The 11,424-nt window shown below is 42.1% G+C and overlaps 1 pseudogene; it reads right to left on the bottom strand.

The window, feature by feature from the left end:
• Positions 1 to 4,241: 4,241 nt before the first annotated feature.
• LOC118913888 (60S ribosomal protein L37a-like) lies at positions 4,242 to 4,517 on the bottom strand (annotated as a pseudogene).
• Positions 4,518 to 11,424: the final 6,907 nt, after the last annotated feature.

Here is an 11,424-nt window from a genome sequence, read left to right as displayed (position 1 = left end):
AGGGGGAGAAGCTCTGATAATGCTGCCATACTTGTCTTCTGTGTCATACTCTATTTTTGCGGGCACTGTTGTTCATTGTTAGGAGACACACTAAGCAGCCAGGGGGCTTAAGGTCACACTCTATACCCTTGCACTAAGTTGCCAAAAGATCTGAGGAAAGCATTTCAACGTTCTCTAATGGACTTTCCTAATATGTCAAAATGAATATGACAAGATGGCAGGAGCCATGCTTTACAAAGCCCCCAGCACAGCAGCACCAGGGTCAACTCCATGAAGTGCTCCTAGCATCAGCAGAACGCTGCTGGCTGGTCTATCACCCTGTCTAAAATGTCCATTTTCAAAAATCTTGCACTAATCCATAGGCTGGCCCCTTTCTGGTAGTTTCAGATTTTGACAGGTAGGCTGAAATACTGACATTCTAGGCAATAAGACATCCTTTTTATTCTAATTTCTCATTATCTGATAAGGTCCACACTTAACTGCTGCTCACCCTGGCAGGAAATGAGGATGGAGGATTTGCATTTGTTCTCTCTGTTGTTGAAGTCTATACAGCTGTGAGTGGAGGGCTCTGCTCCATCACATGGCTTGGCCTAGGCTAGGCCTTGTTGGTGCCGTTGCTCAGTGCTGTTTTCCTGTCTGTGCTCACAGGCCTTTGTCTCACTGCTTAACCTCAGCCATGCACAGCAGTGTGCTAAGTTCAGGGTTAACTGGAGTCAAGTCGTGATTATTTTGTGTGACATTGCTTCCTTCTGTTTGTATTTTTGTGTTCATTTATTCACTCAATCATTCAGACATTTTTCTAGAAATAACTTTGGGAAAGAGTCTGTGATACTTAGTATCAAGTATTAAGCAGTACCTGAGAATTGTAATGCTGCAAATAAAACTTTTAAGTTATAAAGCTGTAATTGAATGTTATTGAAGAATATAAGGCAGGCTTTTGGAAAATCCGGTTGGGCAGAGGTGATGCAGAGGACTCCTGAAATGCACATAAATGTCAGTTGTTTAAATCTCTCTCCTTCTCCTTTGTTTCAAAATAAATGGTATCCTACCTTCTTAGGATTCACACCTGCCTGTTCTCTTCAAGACTCTGCTCTATTGTTTATCCTCTCTTCATAGTTCTGGAAGTTCTTCCTTTTTCCTGGTGCCATCTCTAGCTCTTAGCCAATGCCCATGACGTTATTGTATTGCAACCTACCTTCTGTAGTTACTACTGAATTGAAAGTGCTCAGTCATTGGGTATTGTAGATTGAATCGTGTCCCCCCACTCCTGCAAATAAGTATGTTGAAACCCTAGCCCCCCAGTATCTGATATCATGACCTTATTTAAAAATTGAGTCTTTATAGAGGTAATCAAGTTAAAATGACATCATTAAGGTGGGCCCTAATCCAGTATGACTGGTAACCATAGAAAAAGGGGAAATTTGGACACAGAAACAGACATGTACAGAGTGAAGACCATGCTAAGATACAGGGGGAATACCATCTACAAGCTGAGAAACACCTGAGGCTGCTAGAAGCTTGGAGAGGGGCCAGGAACAGACTCTTCCACACAGCCTCCATAAGGAACCAGTCCTGCCAGTGCCTTGATCTCAGAGCTTGAGACTATACATTTCTGTTGTTTCAGCTGTCCAGTTGTGGTAGTTTGTTATGGCAGCCAGAGCACACTAGTACAATGGACACAACTGTAATTTCCTAATGATCAAGTCCAAAGGCCCCTTCTTACTCTGGTGAACCCCTTGTAATTTTTAACCCTATTTTAGAATTTGATAGAATAGTGAGGTGGAGTACGCCTGAGCTCTGGAGTTAGGCCAAGTTGGGCTCAAAGTTTTGGGTAATTTAATTCATCTTCTCTGTGCCCATGAAGTAGAATGTGTATAGACCCCATATGGTGGTCGGGAGGATTACATGAGATAAGGCATGTAAAATATATGTCATACAGTAAGCACAAGATAAACAAAAAGTAAATATTAGCTCAGTAGTCAAGCTGGGAAGGACCTAGACTGTGAGTAGTCAGCTGAGATACCAAGTCAAATGGCTGGGCCCTGGAAGCCAGAGTCTTGATGGGTATTTAGCCAGGGGGCATGTTCGCTCCTCCTCTGTGCTCTGACCTTTCCCACTGTACTTAGCGGGCTGTATGCTTTCATTTGTGAGTTTCCTTTCCTATTAGATTTTGAAGTCATTGATAGTGGACATAGTAAATATTTGATGAATGGAGAAATAACGAGTGGGACAAATCTGAAAGAACGTTCTTGGTCAAGCCAAGGGCTAACTGTGTGTGCTGTTGTACCAAGGCTCAGTGCGGGAAGCAGTGAGCTATGCGAGTCTGCAAGATGTCGGAAGCTGCTATTGCTGAGTCACTTGGACTAAAATGTATTTTTCTGAAGTTCTCAACAACTCTTTAGGCCAGGACTGGATAAAAAAATATTTTTGGTAAATCCCTATTGTACTCAACATGAGTAAGTGATAGAAATGCACTTTCAACTTATTTTTTGAGACTGTACTTCTGTTGTGTATTGCCGGCACTTCTGTGATTTCTTCATCAGAATCGGCTACTTGTGCTACTCTGATGCAGAGATGACATCAAGATTGACCTTCATTTGTTCTTTTTTAAAGCAGTTTCTCACCTTAAGAATGCCGAATGTGGAACCAGAAAGAGCATTCACTTCATGGGCCAAAATTCTATGGCTGTAATCCTAGAAATCCTAGAAATCCTAGAAATCCAGTAGACTGGAACTTGCTAGTTTATATGTCATTTCAAGAAATAATGGCTGGGAAGAAGAATGTGCTTCCTCAGGAAATATTAATTTTCTTTAATGAACAGTCTGGAGACTTTTTGTATCCTTATTATATGAGACCCCAGGACAGATTTGTGTTGACTTTTTTGTAGTTCAAACACAAACTTCCTTTCACATCAATCTGAGGACCCTTTTCTGGTTATACAGGAATCTGAGTAGCTTTTTCAAACAACTCTGTATTTACTCATTTTACCCAGGGCCCGTCTCCTACCCTATGTTTATTCTAGTCTAGATATAAATATTTCTCAGTGCAGGTATAGAAAGAAAAAAAATCATGATAGATTTTTCTAGTGCTATTCATTTCAGGCTTTATCATGGAGCTTAAAATAAAAAGCTGTGTTTATACTTCACTGGGTAAGGTTTCCTTGGCTAAATTAGGTGGTAGGCATTAATAACATATTAATAAGATTTAAAAAGAGCCCGCAGTTGTTTTACCCCCACCCTTGAAAATAAAAAGCTTAAGGCTGGGAGTGGCAGGAGAGGAAGCTAAATAATGAGGCATTTTCTCTGAGAAAGAGAAAGAGTAGTAAAGTGATTCTTGGCTCTAGGCCAAGTCCTTAGCCTAACTCAGGCCTGATTCAGTGCGGTCCAGTGCATATTTACTATAAACTCAGAGAATGGAAGGCATACAGAGTCGGTATCCTTTTGCATCATACACCACAAGTCTTACTATAAATACTTCAGCATTCATGTGCTCATCTCAGTGTTGCTTGTAAAATGAAGAACTGGCAACAGCCCAAATGTCAAACAGTATAGAACTGGTTAAAATATGATATAGTCATGTAATGGCATGTTATGTAGCTGATAAAAATGTGTTGTAAAAAGAGATATGATGGCATAGGATGATATATTCACAGTATATCAATAATTAGAAAAAAGGCAAAATACACAATAGTAAGTACAGTAGGAGCCTAATAAATATGTACATAAATTCATAGAAGTCTGGAATATAATTTCTCAAATTGTTAACAGGGGCTGTCTCTGGATTGTGGAATTAGATGGATTTTATTTTTGTGCTTTTTAGAATATCCTCTATACTTTTGATAATGAACATGTATTAACTTTATAATGAGGAAGAGTAAAGGAGAGACTGCCTCTCCTCCTTGTAGACTTTGTTGTTGTGGGTTGAATGATGGCTCCCCCCAAATGCATGTCCATGTCATAACCCCTAGAACCTGTACTTTTGGTCACTATAGATTGTGTCTGTCATTTGACTGAGAGCTTGTCCTCCAGTTTTCTTTGGCAATTACACATTTGTTACTACATAGTCACATGACCTTATTTGGGAAAAAGAAATCTTTACAGATGTAATTAAACTAAGGATCTTGAGATGAGATCATTTGGGATTATCTGGGTGGGCGGTAGATCCAATGACAGCTGTTTTTTTTTTACATAAATTAACCCATTTATTATTGTCTAGCTGTGCTTCAAATGGTGGTGCTTCTCCTAGTCTTTGGGCTCTCTCAGCCTTCTGATGGCCGACTTTACTGTGATGGCAGATGTGGTGTTGCAGGCTCAGCTGCCACCAGCTACTGTTTTCATGTGGGAACCACAGGGCCAGATCCCCATAGCTCTTCTCTTCATCTTGGTTTTGCCACAGAAGGAGCCAGAGTACTTGGCATGCTGGCCTCGTTCAGTTTTCTTTACCATTGTCCTGAGGGAGGCACTGTAACATGTCCTGTATTCACTGACGACTCCAGCCTTCTTGGTGCATTTAGCCATGTTGCCACTAACGAGGTGCAAGCCGAGAGTGGCAACTGTCTTTATAAGAGACAGAAGAAGAGAACACACAGACCCAGAAGAGGAAGCCATTGAAGATGGCAGCAAGAGTTTTGAACAATGTGGCCATAAGCTAAGGAATACTGACAGCCACCAGAAGCTAGAAGAGTCCTGGAAGGATTCACCCTTAGAGCCTCTGGAGGGAGCATGTCCCTGTGGACCAACGCCTAGATTTTGAAATTCTTGCCTCTAGAATTGTGAGAAAATAAATGTCTGTTGTTTTAAGTTTCTGGTAATTTGTTACAGCAACCACAGGAAACCAGTATAGGCTGCAGTGGGCTGTGCAACCGATTGGCTCTTCTTGCCCCATGGACATATGACTCGGATCTTCTCTCTGGCTCTCCTTAGCCCTTGATCACTGGGTTCACCACCTTCAAAAAGCTATGCTGAGCTCTGTCACCAGCTCACTTTCTATTTCAAGTTGGCATGCTTCCTTCTCTCTTTCCCTCTTCTCTTTTTTGTGAGACCTTCCTTTTGATCACTACAGACTGCATCTGTTGTTTGGTCCAGGCTGAGAGCTTGTCCTCCAGTTTACTTGGGCAATTGAACATTTGTTACTACTTATTCCCAAAAGTGCCTTAATGGCTGCCTTGGGCCTCTGTATGTTCAAAGGAGACCCAGTGATTTTCACTACCCTTTAAAATATCTGCCATGACTTACAGAGGCCCCAAATGTCATTGGCACCCAGGATACTTGGGATATGTTATTATCTCATTAGAGGAAGAAGAGAAATTCCTTATAGCAACATGGGGAAACATCATTCCCAAAGTTACTGAAGAGGTTTCCCAAATACCAGAGCTAGATAACTTGCAGATATTTTGTTGTTCCTGTTTGCCAAGGAAGTAAAGATAGTTCATTAATTTAATTTAGTTTACCATGCCAGCTTCATCACCCATCTCTTACTGATGGCCCAGTAATCTCTAGGTGCTGTGTTCTGCTGTGGTCCTCACCCCTATGTCAGTCATTGTTACCACTCTCTGCTCTTCCTGAAAGGAGGCCCCTCCTCCACCATGGTTCTCAGCCTGACTCACTCCCCTCTCAATTCCCTAATCCTTTGGATTTTGCTCAAGCATTACCTCTAAGAAGACTTTCATGTCTCCCACTCCCCAGCCTGGGTCAGGTACCAGCCCTGGCCTCTTGTATTTCTTTAGCAGCATGGACTCACCTCTACCCTACTCTATTTGCAATGCAGAGAAGTCATCTTTTTGTGGAGGTGGGACAGTTTCAAGTTCATGTTACCTGATGATAGGGTTTCCAGAAGACAAAGGAAAGAGAAAATGAGGCAAACTCTCCTGTGAATGGAATACTGTCTATGGCTGAATAACCTCTGCAAAGAAAAAGCTATAATAAACTGCTGCCATGAAAATATTTTATCTTCTGCCCACTTAATCTATATGCAGAATTCCCTAAGCAAAACTCTCTTGCAAGGAAAAGAAAAGGCAGAAGCCCATGACAAAAATTTAAACAGGGGCCTCCCAAATGTGAGAAAATGCTGCTTTGAATGGTCATAATAAAAAAAAAAAGGAAATGATCTGTTTGGCTCTTCATTACTGTACTGTGAGATACTTGAAGGAGGCAAGCTCTTAATTCCCTGCACTTAGCACAGAGTTGGTGCTCCTTAGATATTTGTGGAATAAAAGAGTAGGTATTTTCCTCATGACCCTGTGTTTTATTTGAAAGCTGTGAAGAGAGAAGGAGAGCAAACACTTTGATACCAGATCTGCCATTTGTCTGGGTTAGTGTCCTGAAGCTCTGTAGACAAGACGTTTCTATCACCCATCTGAGAAGCTAAAAGCATGACAGGATTTTTGGCAGGTGAGGATGGGGAAAGCAGATAATGCTTTTTCTTTTCAGTCTTGAAAAAGTACCAACAAATTGCTTTACACTGGGAGGTGATAAGGATGCCACACACAATGGGGTACATCAATGCATAGTCCCTGTGTGGTCAGTAAACATGGTAGTGACAGAGGAGATTTTGCCGAGAGATTAATCAACTTTGATCCTGACATTCCTCTGCAACAGGACCCAGGATTTCAGGAATAATTGACAGAAGGTGGCGTACCCAGGTATTCACAAGCTATCCTAACTCATGCCAGAACAAGACAGGAGGTAGTTTTCAGTTACTGCTGTCAGACTTGAGCACAAAATTTGATAACAGCTCCTAGTTGTATGATCCCTCCTGGAATGGGATAGAACTATGTTCCTCCTAGTCATGAGGACCTGGGTCTATGCCAAATGGTGTCTTGGAACTGAGTCCCAGGAAGTTCTGAGTCTGAAAGAAGAAAGCAATTTATAGCTGGAAAAGAAAGCAAGGGAGTCAAGAGCCACCAGATTGATCCAACAGCATCCTAACTGGAAGGGCAGTATTAGGTAAATGCCAGGTAAACATAAGGGAATAAGCAAAGAGGAGGAGAGCAAGGTACAGGGGGTTGAAACTGGTGCCGTAAGTAATTTCATGAACACAGCCTTTCTCTGCATGACCTCATAGGCTCACTGGGCAAGGGGCAAGCTCTTTAAGCTCTAGAGTGTCTGTCTTTCCCAAAGAGACAAATTTTGTGATATATTCTGTTCCCCCTCACATAGAAAGAAGATGACATGAGTTGTAGGAAAGACAGTCACCTACAAGCCAAGGAGAGTCCTAGAACAGACCCTTCACACACAACCTCAGAAAGAACCAACCCTGCTAATACCTTGACCTTGGACTTCTAGCCTCCAGACCTAGGAGCCAAATTTCTGTTGTTTAAGCCACCTAGTTTGTGATATTTGGTTATGACAGCCCTAGTACACTAATAGAGAGAGAAAGTATATAATGGAGAAAAGAGCAGAGGACTAAAATTAAAAGCATAGGATCAGTTCTACTGAGCAGAAAGAAGACAGGAAATAAGAAAAGGTAAAAATGTGTTGGTCATAGAAGTGGAAGGCGAACAACAGCAGTGTCCTGTCTTGAAAACTAAGGGAGGAGAGACTTTCAGAAAAGGGAGTGGCAGACAGTAGTTCCAAATGCTATGGGGAATTTTCATAGGACAGAGATTTGAGTGGTTTTGTAATTAGGAGGTCCTGGAAGTCTTACATGGCCTATGGGAAGGCACTTTCAGTGGTGGTAAGGGGTAGGGGATAGAAAGGCCAGGTTTGGGAATGGTGATGAGTAAACGGGCAGTGAGCAAGTGGAGACTGTGGAGACATGTCTGAGAACTGGGATAGGTTGGCTGCCTCAGAGTCAACTGGGACAACTATAAAAATACGGATTTCTCAGCCACAGCCCCAGAATTTTATTTAAATTCCTCAGGACTGAGGTAGGGCCTAGAAATCTGGTTTAAGAAGCACTTCCAGGTGTTCTTTGTACACAGGTAGATTTAAGAACCACCTACTAGGCTACTGTTTGAAAAAAATTGGTAGTAAAGTAGGAGAGAAAGAGGACTGTATTGATCAGGATTGGCTAGGTAATATTGTACTAACAAACCCTAAATAAACCCTTTTATGTGTGAAATACTGATTTCTCCCTCTTACTTTAAGATCATCATAGGCCAGGGGAGGGGGTCTCTCTTTGATCCAGGCTGACAGAGGTTTCAGTTGTCTTGCTGCTCTACCTTCTGAAACATGAGGTCTCCTTAGTTTCTGCTTCAAGAAAAAAGCCCATGGACATATAACATCTGCTCTTCTAAGTTTCTGTCCCCAAATGTTTTTAGCCTAGGAGACAACTGAGCATGTGTAGGCCAATAGAAATATGCCAGAGAAAGAGGAATTTGAAAGTGGAAGGAAGAGTGTGAGAGATAAGCAATAATAGATAGGGTAAAGTCCTAGAAGAGGGGTGGGCATAACAGCACCAACTAGGGTGGACTTAACCTTGGAAAGGAGGGAATATATAGCTTCCTTAGAGTCAGATGTGAACAAAAGGGAAAACGAAGCTTCTGTGAGGTTTTGTAGGACACAGAGATTTTTATCACTATTAGCAAAATTATTCTGAGCCTTGACCTGTCCTTCCTTTCTCCTTTCCAGATATCTATGCACAGTTCTTTCATATGAGCATTCAGACAGTTACAGTACTTCCAAAATTACCCCAAGGTGATTAGTCAGCAGGACAGAATTAGCAGGCATTCACGAGTCAACTGCTTCTCTCCCATCTTAAAGTTGAAGTTCCGAGTTGAATCAAAGCAGATACTTCAGAGTCCCCTAAAGGACTGGCAGTTTGATGTTTTCCTTTCTGGGCTTCATTTTCTTGTGCAGGTTCCCAGAGTGTCAGCTCACCTGGTCATTAGCATAGCATTTCAGTTTGAATAGCGAATTACTCTACCCTGTTGGGTTAGGGAAATCATAATGCTATTGCTTCCACTGTGCTTACAATTCAAAATCATGAGAAACAGGATTCTAGATTTGCAAGGGACCTTTTGCTAGAACCATATTAAACTCACTAAAGTAAATGAAAAATGAATTTTTCTATTTTTACAAGCCCCCATCAGAGGCTGATTACGCAGTTGCTTCTGTTCTTCCTAATGGCTGGCTAGCCTGGTGCCCTCAGTTTGCATTTGAGATGCCTAATTTTGCTCTAGGAGGAGGGAGTTCCCCACCCAGGGCAAGTTCTCTATGAATATGAATTTGATGAGGCCAAATAAAGGCAAGGGCAAGAAGTTGGAGGTTTTAAAAGGGGTACCATGTTCTCACAGCAGAGGTCTCAGCCCCTCCTGACTCTGGCACTGCTCCCTCCTGCTCCCCAGCACAGCCTTAATCCTCTCTTTGCACTGGGCTCCATGGCTTCCCTCTACCACCCACCGTTCTCCCCTGGTAAACATCCCATAGATGTGCAAACAGGCTCTTCCATATATATTCAGTGGGTGCTATTAAGGCCAGGTGGGAATCCTGGTCAGAAATTTCCATTTTCTCCCCACCTATCCTCTTATTAGCCCTCTATGGATGTAGAGAACAACTGTACAAATCCTAATATACATGAAGACCATAATTATACTGTCTTGTGGTCTTAATTTTGAAATATTTTCCTTCCCAGAAATGTATCAAATGGCTAATATGTGCCAGTCACTGAGGCTATAAAATTAATATGTAAATGAATCAGTCCTTGTTTTCAAAGAACTTGTAGGGGAAAGAAAATAATTTTCCTTCTGTGCCTCTAAGTTCTTGCCTGAAACCCCTGCCCCTGCAATAGAAGATTAACAGGAGAAAGACATTTTAATGATATGTATACTTCCTGTATATGTGGGAGAGACCCAGGAAAATTGAGTGACTCCCCAAAATGGCTCAAACTGTCACCTTCAATACCATCTCCAGCTAGAGACAAAATATGTTGGGGGGGAGCAGTTATGGGAGGTGACCAGGAAAAGCATCATAAAGGAGGGTAAGGTTGTTATGCAGATTTAAGTCCACACCTTCTCCGTTGATAAAAGGTTCTAGAGATTTAATTATCTTCCTCTTCCTGGTATAGAGACGGAGCCATCCTTACAAATGAGGATTTCCTTTTGTATATATATAATTTGTCCCTTACAAAAGGGTAACTTGGTTTTTTGGAGCTTCTCCTGTGTCTCTGTTTCTTGAAAATAACCAGCTCCAGGTAATCTTTCTGTCAAAGAGGCATATTTTGGGATGACATTCTGCTCTGTTACAAACTCATAATTTAGTTGGAGAGGGACAGTTGCACATTATATTCTGATTGTTTATTTCCCTGTAGTTTAACATAGGTGGGCCCCCAGGAACCGTGGAGCACAAAGAAGGAAGGAATTTTGTCTGGAGTCATCAGGAAAGGCTTCACAGAGCAGCTAACAGTTGACGGTAGTCTTGAAGCCTAAGCTGGGGTTCCTCTTTGTCCATGATCTCCAAATCTCCATGAATGTTTCTACTTCTTTCTTTAGTTACATAACTGCCTTCATGTGCCCAAATTGCCCCATTTTCCGTTTTTACCCTGTCCCTTATAATCAACTCAAATTCTACCCAATACAAAGTGGGCAGCCTAGAATTCCTCTAATAAATTTGGGGATTCTTGGTGAGGTCTAAGGACTGTGGACTGTTTCACTCAGTCACCTCTAAATCCTATTCTCTGTGGCCACCAAGTCCTTGATCTTTGCTTTGAGGCTTATCTCCTGAAATAAACCTGCTACTCTTTTCTGCCAATTCTCCATGCAAATCCTAGATGGGTTGGGGGAGGGCTTCACTGCCCCCATACCTTTGACCCAGGGCTGTGTGCAGGCTTAGCTAAAGATTTGAAGCCATGACATGGGAGGCTCGACTGAGGGGAGAATGGGGGCTGAAATTCAGCCCATGAGTCTCTCACCAATCCTTGTGCCCTAGTTAGGTCCTGGGAGGAAGGGGCATCTTTTTCTGATTAACCCAAATGTGGGTTATGGGTTAGTAACAGTCCTGAGCTGGATTACACCACTGTACAGCTGGACAACCTCAGACTGGAATTGTTAAGGTAGTTGTCATTTCTGCCCCTGGTAGGATTGCCAGATTTAGCAAATAAAAATAAAGGACACCCGTTAAATTTGAATTTCAAATACAGTGTATTTTTTTTTAGTATGACTATGTCCCAAACTTTGTTCACCTGAAATTAAAATACAAGATATATAGTGAAATTTGATCTGTAACCCTAGCCCCTGGAAGATACTGTCAGGAGTGATTCAGCAAGTGGTGTCACACTGCCTCCAGCTCCTGCCTTCTACCTCTTCTCTCTCTCTCTCTCTCTCTCTCTCTCTCTCTCTCTCTCTCTCTCTTCTCTCTCTCTCTCTCTCTCTCTCTCTCTCTCTCTCTCTTCTCTCTCTCTCTCTCTTCTCTCTCTTCTCTCTCTCTTCTCTCTCTCTCTCTCTCTCTCTCTCTCTCTCTCTCTCTCTCTCTCTCTCTTCTCTCTCTC

Source organism: Manis pentadactyla, chromosome X, assembly GCF_030020395.1.
Source record: "Manis pentadactyla isolate mManPen7 chromosome X, mManPen7.hap1, whole genome shotgun sequence".
Classification (NCBI taxonomy): Eukaryota; Metazoa; Chordata; class Mammalia; order Pholidota; family Manidae; genus Manis; species Manis pentadactyla.
This window is presented reverse-complemented; position numbering and strand designations above follow the sequence as displayed.